Source organism: Hevea brasiliensis, chromosome 2 (genome assembly GCF_030052815.1).
Source record: "Hevea brasiliensis isolate MT/VB/25A 57/8 chromosome 2, ASM3005281v1, whole genome shotgun sequence".
Taxonomy (NCBI): domain Eukaryota; kingdom Viridiplantae; phylum Streptophyta; class Magnoliopsida; order Malpighiales; family Euphorbiaceae; genus Hevea; species Hevea brasiliensis.
The window spans coordinates 83,480,554-83,490,451 of NC_079494.1; the positions used below are offsets into that span (position 1 = coordinate 83,480,554).

At 36.5% G+C, this 9,898-nt stretch overlaps 1 non-coding gene across 1 annotated transcript; it reads left to right on the top strand.

Moving 5' to 3' along the window:
* Positions 1–6,604: 6,604 nt before the first annotated feature.
* Positions 6,605–6,711, top strand: LOC131178082 (small nucleolar RNA R71). Its single transcript, XR_009147214.1, has one exon. It is a non-coding gene; the product is annotated as a small nucleolar RNA R71 (small nucleolar RNA).
* The last annotated feature ends 3,187 nt before the right edge of the window (positions 6,712–9,898 follow it).

Consider the following 9,898-nt stretch of genomic DNA (forward strand, 5'->3'; position numbering starts at 1 on the left):
GAATTGCCGAAAAGAAATTTGATTTGAATCGGGTTTGTGTAGAAACTGCATAAGTGAAAAGTGATTTATGCATAACTTGTGCACTCTTTTATACATGTTTCAGAATGATTTGAACTTCAGAGAAATAGCTCATGCACAAGTGCATAAGTCATGCACTGTCCTTATGCACTGTTCGGCAAGTTTTGAAATCTTGGGTTGGTGGTCATGCAGTTGTGCATAAGTCATGCACTCTCCTTATGCACATTTCGGTGGGTTTTGGTGTTTGGAAAATGTGGTTATGCAGAAGTGCATAAGTCATGCACTCTGCTTATGCATGTTTCGGTGGGTTTTGATTGTTATGGAAGGTGGTTATGCAGAAGTGCATAGGTCATGCACTCTGCTCATGCAGGTCTCGGCAGATTTTGGTGTTTGGGGTTGGTGGTCATGCAGTTGTGCATAAGCTATGCACTCTGCTTATGCACTCTTCGGTGGGTTTTGAGATTCAGAGTGTGAGGTCATGCAGAAGTGCATAAGCTATGCACTCTGCTTATGCACCCCTAGGCAAGTTTGGAATTTTCGGATTTCTGGTCATGCAGAAGTGCATAAGTCATGCACTCTGCTTATGCACCCCTCGGCAGGTTTGAATTTTTGGAGTTTCTGGTTATGCAGAAGTGCATAAGTTATGCACTCTGCTTATGCACCCCTCGGCAAGTTTGGAGATTCAGAGTTTTTGGTCATGCGGAAGTGCATAAGTTATGCACCCTCCTTATGCAGACTTCGGCAGAGAGAGAAAATGAGGAATTTGAAGTTATGCAAATGTGCATAGGTCATGCACTCTGCTTATGCAAGTTTCTAAAGATATGAAATTTGACAAAATTAGGCTATGCAGAGTTGCATAAGCTATGCATTCTTCTCATGCACTTTGCAATAGGGATAAAAATGGCAAAAATTGTGGTTATGCAAGATTGCATAAGCTATGCAGTTGCTTATGCACAATTCAACAAGATTAAGATTGCAATGGAACATGATTTGCAAGTGTGAAAAATACCCTAAAATGAAGAAATGTAATTCTATAAAGCATAAACCATGAGAAATTTTCATCAAACACACATCAATATATACAAAGTTCATCAAAAAATGCATCACACAAGCTTGTAGAAGATGGATCCTGCATAAAAAAAAAAAAAAAGCATTTGTGACCCATGCCATTTTGACTTCAATTTCTGCAAATCAACATTTAGCACATTAAAACTCAATAAAATCTGCATAAAGTTGCATCTATCCATAAATGATGAAATGAACTCTCCAAGTTATGCCAAGAGAATGCAATATTGTCCACCTTGAATTCCACAACCTAAATAATCTCAAAACTACAAAAATGACCAACTTACCACCATATTAGCATTAAAAGCACATATACTTAAAAGTTACACACCCAACCTCACCAAAAACACAAGCCATTTGCTGCAGACACCCTTTTTGCTGCAGATTTCATTTTTCCTCTGCATAAACCAGATTGCAGCTCCTGCACAGGTTATGCAGCAAAAACCAATCAGTTTTTGAGAGAATTTGAAGGACAAAATTTTCAAGTTAAGAATCACTTCCCCAATAGTTCACCAGCCTTTCTTCATTGAAATATATCTACATGGGACAAGATTTAACAATGTCAAAAATTGAATTTGGGGAGATTTAAGATAAAAACAAAATCAATGAAAATGAAAGTAAATCAGCAAAAGCAAAATAAAAGGACTTGGGATGCCTCCCAAGAGGGCTAATTTATAGTCCTTAGCTGGACTCTTCATGAATTTCAGTGAAAAAGAGGTGAGGGATTGGAGAGCTTATAACTGCTTGCTCCCTTTATTGGGTCTCCAGTTATGTAATGTTTCAATCTATGCCCATTGACCTTAAAATTCCCAGATTTTTCACTCCAAATTTCAATTGCTTCATAAGGGAAAACCTTAGAAACTCTATATGGACCAGTCCACCTTGACTTAAGTTTTCCAGGGAACAATTTCAATCTTGAGTTGAACAACAAAACTAAATCACCTTCTTTGAATTCCTTTTTCCTAAGATGCTTATCATGCCAAACTTTAGTTCTTTCTTTATAAATACGGGCATTTTCATAAGCATCCATCCTCAATTCCTCAAGCTCATTAAGTTGTAATAACCTTTTCTCACCAGCTTGCTTAAGATCAAAATTCAAGGTCTGAATGGCTCAATATGCTCTATGTTCTAGCTCCACAGGTAAATGACAAGACTTACCATACACCAACCTAAAGGGAGTAGTTCCTATAGGGGTTTTGTAGGCTATTCTATATGCCCATAAAGCATCATCTAGTTTGATAGACCAATCTTTCCGAGAATTGTTCACTGTTTTCTCCAAAATATGCTTGAGCTCTCTATTAGAAATTTCAACTTGTCCTGAAGTTTGAGGGTGGTATGGGGTAGCTATCTTGTGCACTACACCGTACTTCCTCATTAAGCTCTCAAATTGCTTATTGCAAAAATGGGAACCCCCATCACTAATTATAGCCCTAGGAGCTCCAAATCTGCTCGAGACAAATTTCTTCAAGAATTTCACTACCACTCTAGCATCATTAGTTGGAGTTGCAATAGCTTCCACCCACTTTGACACATAGTCAACTCCAACTAGAATGTATTTATTACCAAATGAAGGAGGAAATGGCCCCATAAAATCTATTCCCCAAACATCGAATAATTCCACTTCAAGAATATCATTTAGGGGCATTTGATCTCTTTTTGACAAATTTCCACTCCTTTGGCATTTATCACATTCCAACACAAATTTCCTCACATCCTTAAAAAGATTTGGCCAAAAGAAACCAGCTTACAAAATTTTACTAGCTGTTTTAGAGATTCCAAAATGTCCTCCATAATCAGAAGCATGACAATGATGCATAATACTCTGTATCTCCTCTTCAGGAATACATCTCCTTATTAAACCATCACAGCATCTCCTAAAGAGTAAAGGATCATCCCATCTATAAAATTTCACCTCATGCAAAAACTTTTTCTTTTGTTGCCATGTCATACCTAGAGGTAAAACTCCACAAGATAGATAATTCACAAAGTCTGCATACCAAGGTAGTTTAGCAATAAGAGAGAAAAGTTGTTCATCCAAGAAAAACTCATCAATAGGGATTTCATCCAATTCTTCTTCATCCAATTTCAACCTACTAAGATTATCAGCAACTACATTTTCAGCTCCCTTCTTATCTCTAATCTCCAAAACAAACTCTTGTAGCATCAGAATCCACCTAATGAGCCTAGGTTTAGCCTCCTTTTACTGAGCAACACCGATGGTCGCATGATCTGAAAATATAACCACCTTTGAGTCAATAATGTAAGGTCTGAACTTTTCTAATGCAAAGACAATTGCTAAAAATTCCTTTTCAGTTGTTGCATAATTTGTTTGAGCCTCATCCAGTGTTCTACTAGTATAATAAATAGCATAAGCCTTTTTGTCCTTTCTTTGACCAAGAACAGCTCCAATTGCATAGTTGCTAGCATCACACATAATTTCAAAAGGTAGGCTCCAATCAGGTGGTTGCATGATTGGTGCAGTGATAAGAGCTTGCTTCAACCTGCAAAAGGCATCCAAACACTCTTGGTCAAATATAAATGGTGTGTCATTACTTAACAAATTAGACAAAGGTTTGGCTATTTTAGAAAAATCCTTGATAAAGCGTCTGTAGACCCCGGCATGTCCTAGGAAACTTCGAATTCCCTTGACATTGGTAGGAGGAACCATCTTCTCTATCACTTCAACCTTGGCTTTATCAACCTCTATTCCTCTGTTAGACACCAAATGTCCAAGCACTATCCCTTCCTGAACCATGAAATGACACTTTTCCCAGTTTAACACAAGGTCGATTCTCGCACATCACGCAAAACTTTAGAAAGGTTAGCCAAGCATATGTCAAATGAAGATCCATAAACAGAAAAATCGTCCATAAAAACCTCCATTATGTCTTCAATGAAATCTGAGAAGATTGCTATCATGCACCTTTGAAAAGTGGCTGGTGCATTACACAACCCAAATGGCATCCTCCTATAAGCAAAGGTTCCATATGGACAAGTAAAAGTAGTTTTCTCTTGATCATTTGGATGGATAGGGATTTGAAAAAAACCTGTATATCCATCTAAATAGCAAAAGTAAGAATGCCTAGCCAGTCTTTCTAACATCTGATCAATGAAGGGAAGTGGAAAATGATCTTTTCTAGTGGCAACATTTAATTTTCTGTAATCTATGCACATTCGCCAACTAGTCACCGTTCTAGTGGGAATTAATTCATTATTTTCATTTTTGACCACTGTCATTCCACCTTTTTTTGGAACAACATGTACTGGGCTCACCCAAGTATTGTCTAAGATAGGGTATATGATCCCTGCATCAAGCAACTTCAAAATTTCCTTTTTAACAACTTCTTTCATATTTGGGTTCAACCTCCTTTGATGTTCAATAGATGGCTTACAATTTTCTTCCAAAATGATTCTATGCATGCAAAAGTGTGGGCTTATTCCCTTAATGTCATCTATGGTGTATCCTAAGACTTTCCTAAATTGTCTCAACACTCTTAACAACTTATTAGCCTCTAAGGTACTCAAGTTTGCATTTATAATTACTGGATAAGTGTTATTAGTGCCAAGAAATTCATACCTGAGCTGAGAAGGAAGTTGCTTAAGTTCCACCTTAGGTGCATCTTCTTCCTTGAATGATGGTTGCTTAGATTCTGCTATTTCCTTTTGTGTGAGTTGAAAAACTGGAGCAGAAATGAATGGTGGACTACCCTCTAAGTGTTGAGCATATGCAGCCACATGAGGGTTGTCATAGTCTATGCCTCCTCCATGAACCAAGCAATTTTCAAGTGGATCTTCTGGATATTTCTTTCTGAAATGTTCTTCAACCAGCTCATCAATGATATCAACTCTCAAGCAAGTATCAGCTTCAAAATGATGCTTCTTCATAGTGTTATTAATATTGAAAACCAATTGCTCTTCACCAACTCTAAGAGTCAATTTTTCTCCTTTCACGTCAATCAAAGCACCAGCTGTAGCAAAGAAAGGCCTTCCCAAGATAATTGGAATATTAAAATCTTCCTCCATGTCCAAGATGACAAAGTCAATAGGTATATAGAACTTTCCAACCTTCAGAGGCACATTCTCCAAAATCCCTTCAGGATACTTGATTGATCTGTCAGCTAACTGAAGAGAAATATGGGTTGGCTTTAGATCTCGCATATTGAGCTTCTCATAAATTGAAAGGGGCATGAGGCTAACACTAGCCCCTAAATCACATAAGGCTTTTATAGAACATGATTCCCCAATGTGGCATGGAATTGAAAAACTCCCTGGATCCTTGAGCTTTTGGGGAAGTTTCCTTTGGAGGATAGCACTATATTCTTCAATTAAGGCTACAGTCTCATGGTCTTCAAGTTTCCTCTTGTTTGAGAGAATTTCTTTCAAGAATTTGGCATAAGAGGGCATTTGTGAAAGAGCATTAACAAACGGCACATTTATGTAAAGCTTCTTCAAAACCTCTAAGAACTTCCCAAATTGCTTATCAAGCTTGGCTTTGTGAAATCTTTGTGGGAAGGGAAGTTGTGGCTTGTAAGGCTCAGGAGGTATATACTTCTCTTCCTTCTCTTCAATTTTCTCTTTACATTTTTCTGCACTCTCTTGATTTTCACTCTCATCAATTTCTTTCTCATTTTCTCTCTTCTCATTGTTTTCACTCTTCTCATCATTTATAACTTTCCCACTTCTTAAAGTAATAGCTTGACACTGCTCTCTTGGGTTTTCTGGTTGACTTGGAAGCTTACCAAAAGACTTAGTACCTGAGGAAGATGCTTGTTGTGTAATATGATTTTCCAGCATTCTGTTATGTGTCTGCATCTATTCCAGCCTTGCTTTCATTTCTCTCATCTCCTCATCATGCTTATTTTGGTTAGCAAGAATCTGTTGCAATAAAGCTTCAGTGGTGGAATTTTGTTCTTGCTGTTTTGGTGGAGGATTCATATTTTTCTACTGAAAATTAGGCAATGGTTGCCTATTTTGCTGATATGGAACTCCTTGTTGCTGTTGTGGTTGAAAATTTTGATTTGGAACTTGACTTTGCTGATTTCCCCATGAAAAGTTGGGATGATTCCTCCAATTTGGATTATAAGTTTGAGAATAAGAATTCCCCATTTGCTTGTTTCCATAATTACCAACATATGCTGCTTGCTCTCTAAAGTCTACTCCACAGCTGGTGGTTCCCTCTGCATAAGCAACTTGTTGTGAACTTCCAGCTGATGATGATGAACTAACCAACATACTCAAATCTTCGATCTTCTTAGCCAAAACATTTGTAAGTGCATCAAACTTTGCATTAATCATGTTGAATGGATCAAGATCATACATTCCAGCAGCTTGCCTTTTTTGAGTTGGAGCTGGTCCTCTTGGACTACTCCAAAGATGAGTATTCTTTGCAATTTTCTCCAATAACTCATAAGCTTCATCTTCATGCTTCATAATAAATTCTCCTCCTGTTTGAGCATCAATAATTCCTCTGATTGCAGGAGTGACATTTGTGTAAAAATTCTGATTTATCATCCATTTCGGAATGGCATGATGTGGGCATTGTCTCTCTAATTCCTTCCATCTCATCCATGATTCATGAAGAGTTTCATCCTCTCTTGGTCTGAAAGCTGTCATTTGATTCCTCAGTTCTTGAGTTTTTCCAGGTGGAAAATATTGTGCAAGAAATGCATCAGTGAGTTGCTCCCAATTTGTAATGGAGTTGTGAGGTAAAGAGTCAAGCCAATCCAATGCTCTATCTTTCAAAGAGAACGGGAATAGCTTCAATCTTGCTGCATCATCAGACACTCCAGGTTGTTTTTGCATGTCACAGATCATAGCAAACTTCTTCAGATGTGTGTGTGAATTTTCAGAAGGATGTCCTCCAAATTGAGAATTTTGAATCATTTGAAGAACTCCAAAATCCATCTTGTAACTATTTGCATCAATTCTTGGTCTTGCTATGCTCTCTCTCAAGTCATCAAAACGAGGAAAAGCATGATCCATCATACTTCCCCTAGGTACATTAGCATTTACAACTTCTTCACCATGAGCTGCATTTTCATTGTTTTGATCGTTTCCAGCATTACCACCAATTCTAATTCTTTCATCAGCCATGTCTGCTTCTAATTCAATTTCTCTCAAAGCTTCTTTCCTTCTTCTGGTTTCTTTCTTGTTGGCTTTACAAAATTTCTCAATTTCAGGATTGAACAGTAAGGATGTGTCACCTGTGCTTCTAGCTCTTCTCATAAAAGATTAAAAGTACCTGAAAAAGAACAAACAAACACAAAATGAAAATATAACAAAATAAAACTAAAAACAACTAAAATAATCAAGAATTCAATATTAAACAAACAACTCCCCGGCAACGGCACCAAAAACTTGATGTGGCCCAACCGCAAGTGCACGGGTCGTACAAGTAATACAGTAAAGATATCGTTCCCACGAGGAGTTGAGTTAATGATTGAATTTTTGATATAAAAGTTGACTAAATCGAAGTATTTTTGAAATTAAAGTAATGAATTGATGGGTATTGAGAATGTGAAATCTATATGTGCAAAATTAATATTCTATTCATCAATGTATTAATTAAACTAAAATTGCATCAAATTGAAATAAACAAGTTCAAATATGGCAAGTTCTAAAATGGTAAGCAATTTAATTCAATTGAAAATTAACAATGATAAAAAGGCGATTCCGGAGCTCGGGATTTCATATTCGAGCTATTTTGGGATTTTTAATTGGTTATCCAATCTTATGAAACTTGTGGGTTTTAAGGAGATTAATTCTTAAATCCTTTGAATTCCCTTTCGAGTGAGACAAAGAGTGCCTTAATCAATCTAATCCTACTTTCGTGGACTTAAAATTAATTAAGACCCATTAAGTTCTTTAATTAATCTGTGAATCCTCTTAATCCTTAGCCTATTTCTAGGTCTAAGTTAATTAAGTCCAATTTCTTGATTATCTATCACAAGGCCTTCTCCTTTCGGTGCTTCAACCATGGATTAAGAATATCACTTAATGGGATCCTACACTAAGCATGTCATTAAGCACACAAGAAATGAATAAATCTCATTAAGACCACAAAATATGGATTACCCAATCAAAATCCTTAAAATATCTCAAATATTACAACCCTTACTCCAGAATCAAAAGTAAACTACTCATTATCCATAATGCTTTCAAGATATATTGAGTTTAAATGGAAATAAAGCTTTAATCTAAGCTAAGGAATAAGAAATTAAACACTAGAAATGTAGAAAAATATAAGGGAAGAAAGAAATCTGCAAATCTTGGTTGAAAATGGTGTGGAAGGTGAAAGTGACTCCTCAAATTCTGCCTCTCTTCTCCTTTTCCTTTTCTGCTCCTTGTCTCCCCCTCCTAAAATGGGATAAGGGTCCTTTTTATAGCATTTTCTGACATAGAGCCCTAAAATGGTGTGTTCTAGGAGGAATTTTCTGAGGGAATCTTCTGCCAGCTCATTAATGAAACCTTTATAGGACTACATAAGTGGACTGCATAAGTTATGCAGTCCCTTATGCAGTTTTCGGCTGGTTCTGGTTCACTTATGCGAAACTGCATGACTTGGTGCATAGGTTATGCACAATTCCGTGAAAGTGCATAAGGGAGGCGTGAATGTGCATAAGCTATGCAGTCTCCTTATGCACATTTCGGCAGGTATTAGAATAGTGATTTTTCTCCTTACGCAGATCTGCATAGCTTATGCGGCAAGTTATGCACAATTTGGTCAATGTATATTTCAGTTTGAAAACTTGTTTTTGACATCTTTGGCTGTAGAAGTCACTCCTCAATGGCAAAATTTCTCTTTAGTCCTTCAAAAACACCATTTTTCCTACAAAACAAAGTAAAAATTACAAATTAATCCAAAATTGATAATTATAAAAAACTAACTAAATAACTAATGAAATTAGCTAAAAGTGACTAATAATCAAATAAAATGACTATGAAATTAAGCCTAAATGATTATGCAAAATGTATGCATCAATGTCCATTAAAAATAAATGATATTTCACTTGGAAAATGTCATGAAAAATTAAAATAGTGGTACATAATCTAAATAGCAAATGATAGGAGGAAAATATGAAAAATTGAAAAGTTTAACATAAAAAAATACTTTTAATCCTATTAGTGCTCCACTAACTCCACTTAAGTGGACATTTAACCAACCCTTGGACAGAAGATAACTTCATCTTCCTCACTTTGCAAAACCAGCCGAAACCTTGGTGAAAGGAACCTCCATGGCTGAATTGCATGCAAGCTCCATTCTTCCATCTTCAAGCCATGATCCTTGCATTTTCCTTCACTAAAGTTATTCTGCACAACTTGGGCAGTAGATAGGCAGCAAGAAAGTTAAGCTTTGGTCAGGTTTTGAAGAATTTCAAAAGTGGTAAGTATGTATTTTTAATTCTTGTTTCATCAAACTTTGAATGGGTGTTGTGGGTAGTTGATTTGTGGAAGGATTTTTGAAGTTTGATGAATTAGTGGAAATGTAAATTTTGGCAACCATGGAACCTCAATAAGAACAGCTTATTCTTGCATGTAAATAGTGGTCTGAATGATGATTTAAATGTTTTATTGTATTGTAGTTGAATTCCACATGTAAGGTTTGATTGGAAGGTTGAAAATTTGTTTAAATGGAAATTGATGGGTATGTGTAAACTTGTAGTAGCCTCATGAAGAAGATTGAAGTGTTTGAGTTCATGAAATATTGTTGAATTATGTTGTCATGGATGGCAGCATGTGTGTGTGTTTAATTGTTAGAATTTGGACATGGGAATGAGGTATGTTCATGTGGTTGAATTGCGGTAAATGGGACTTC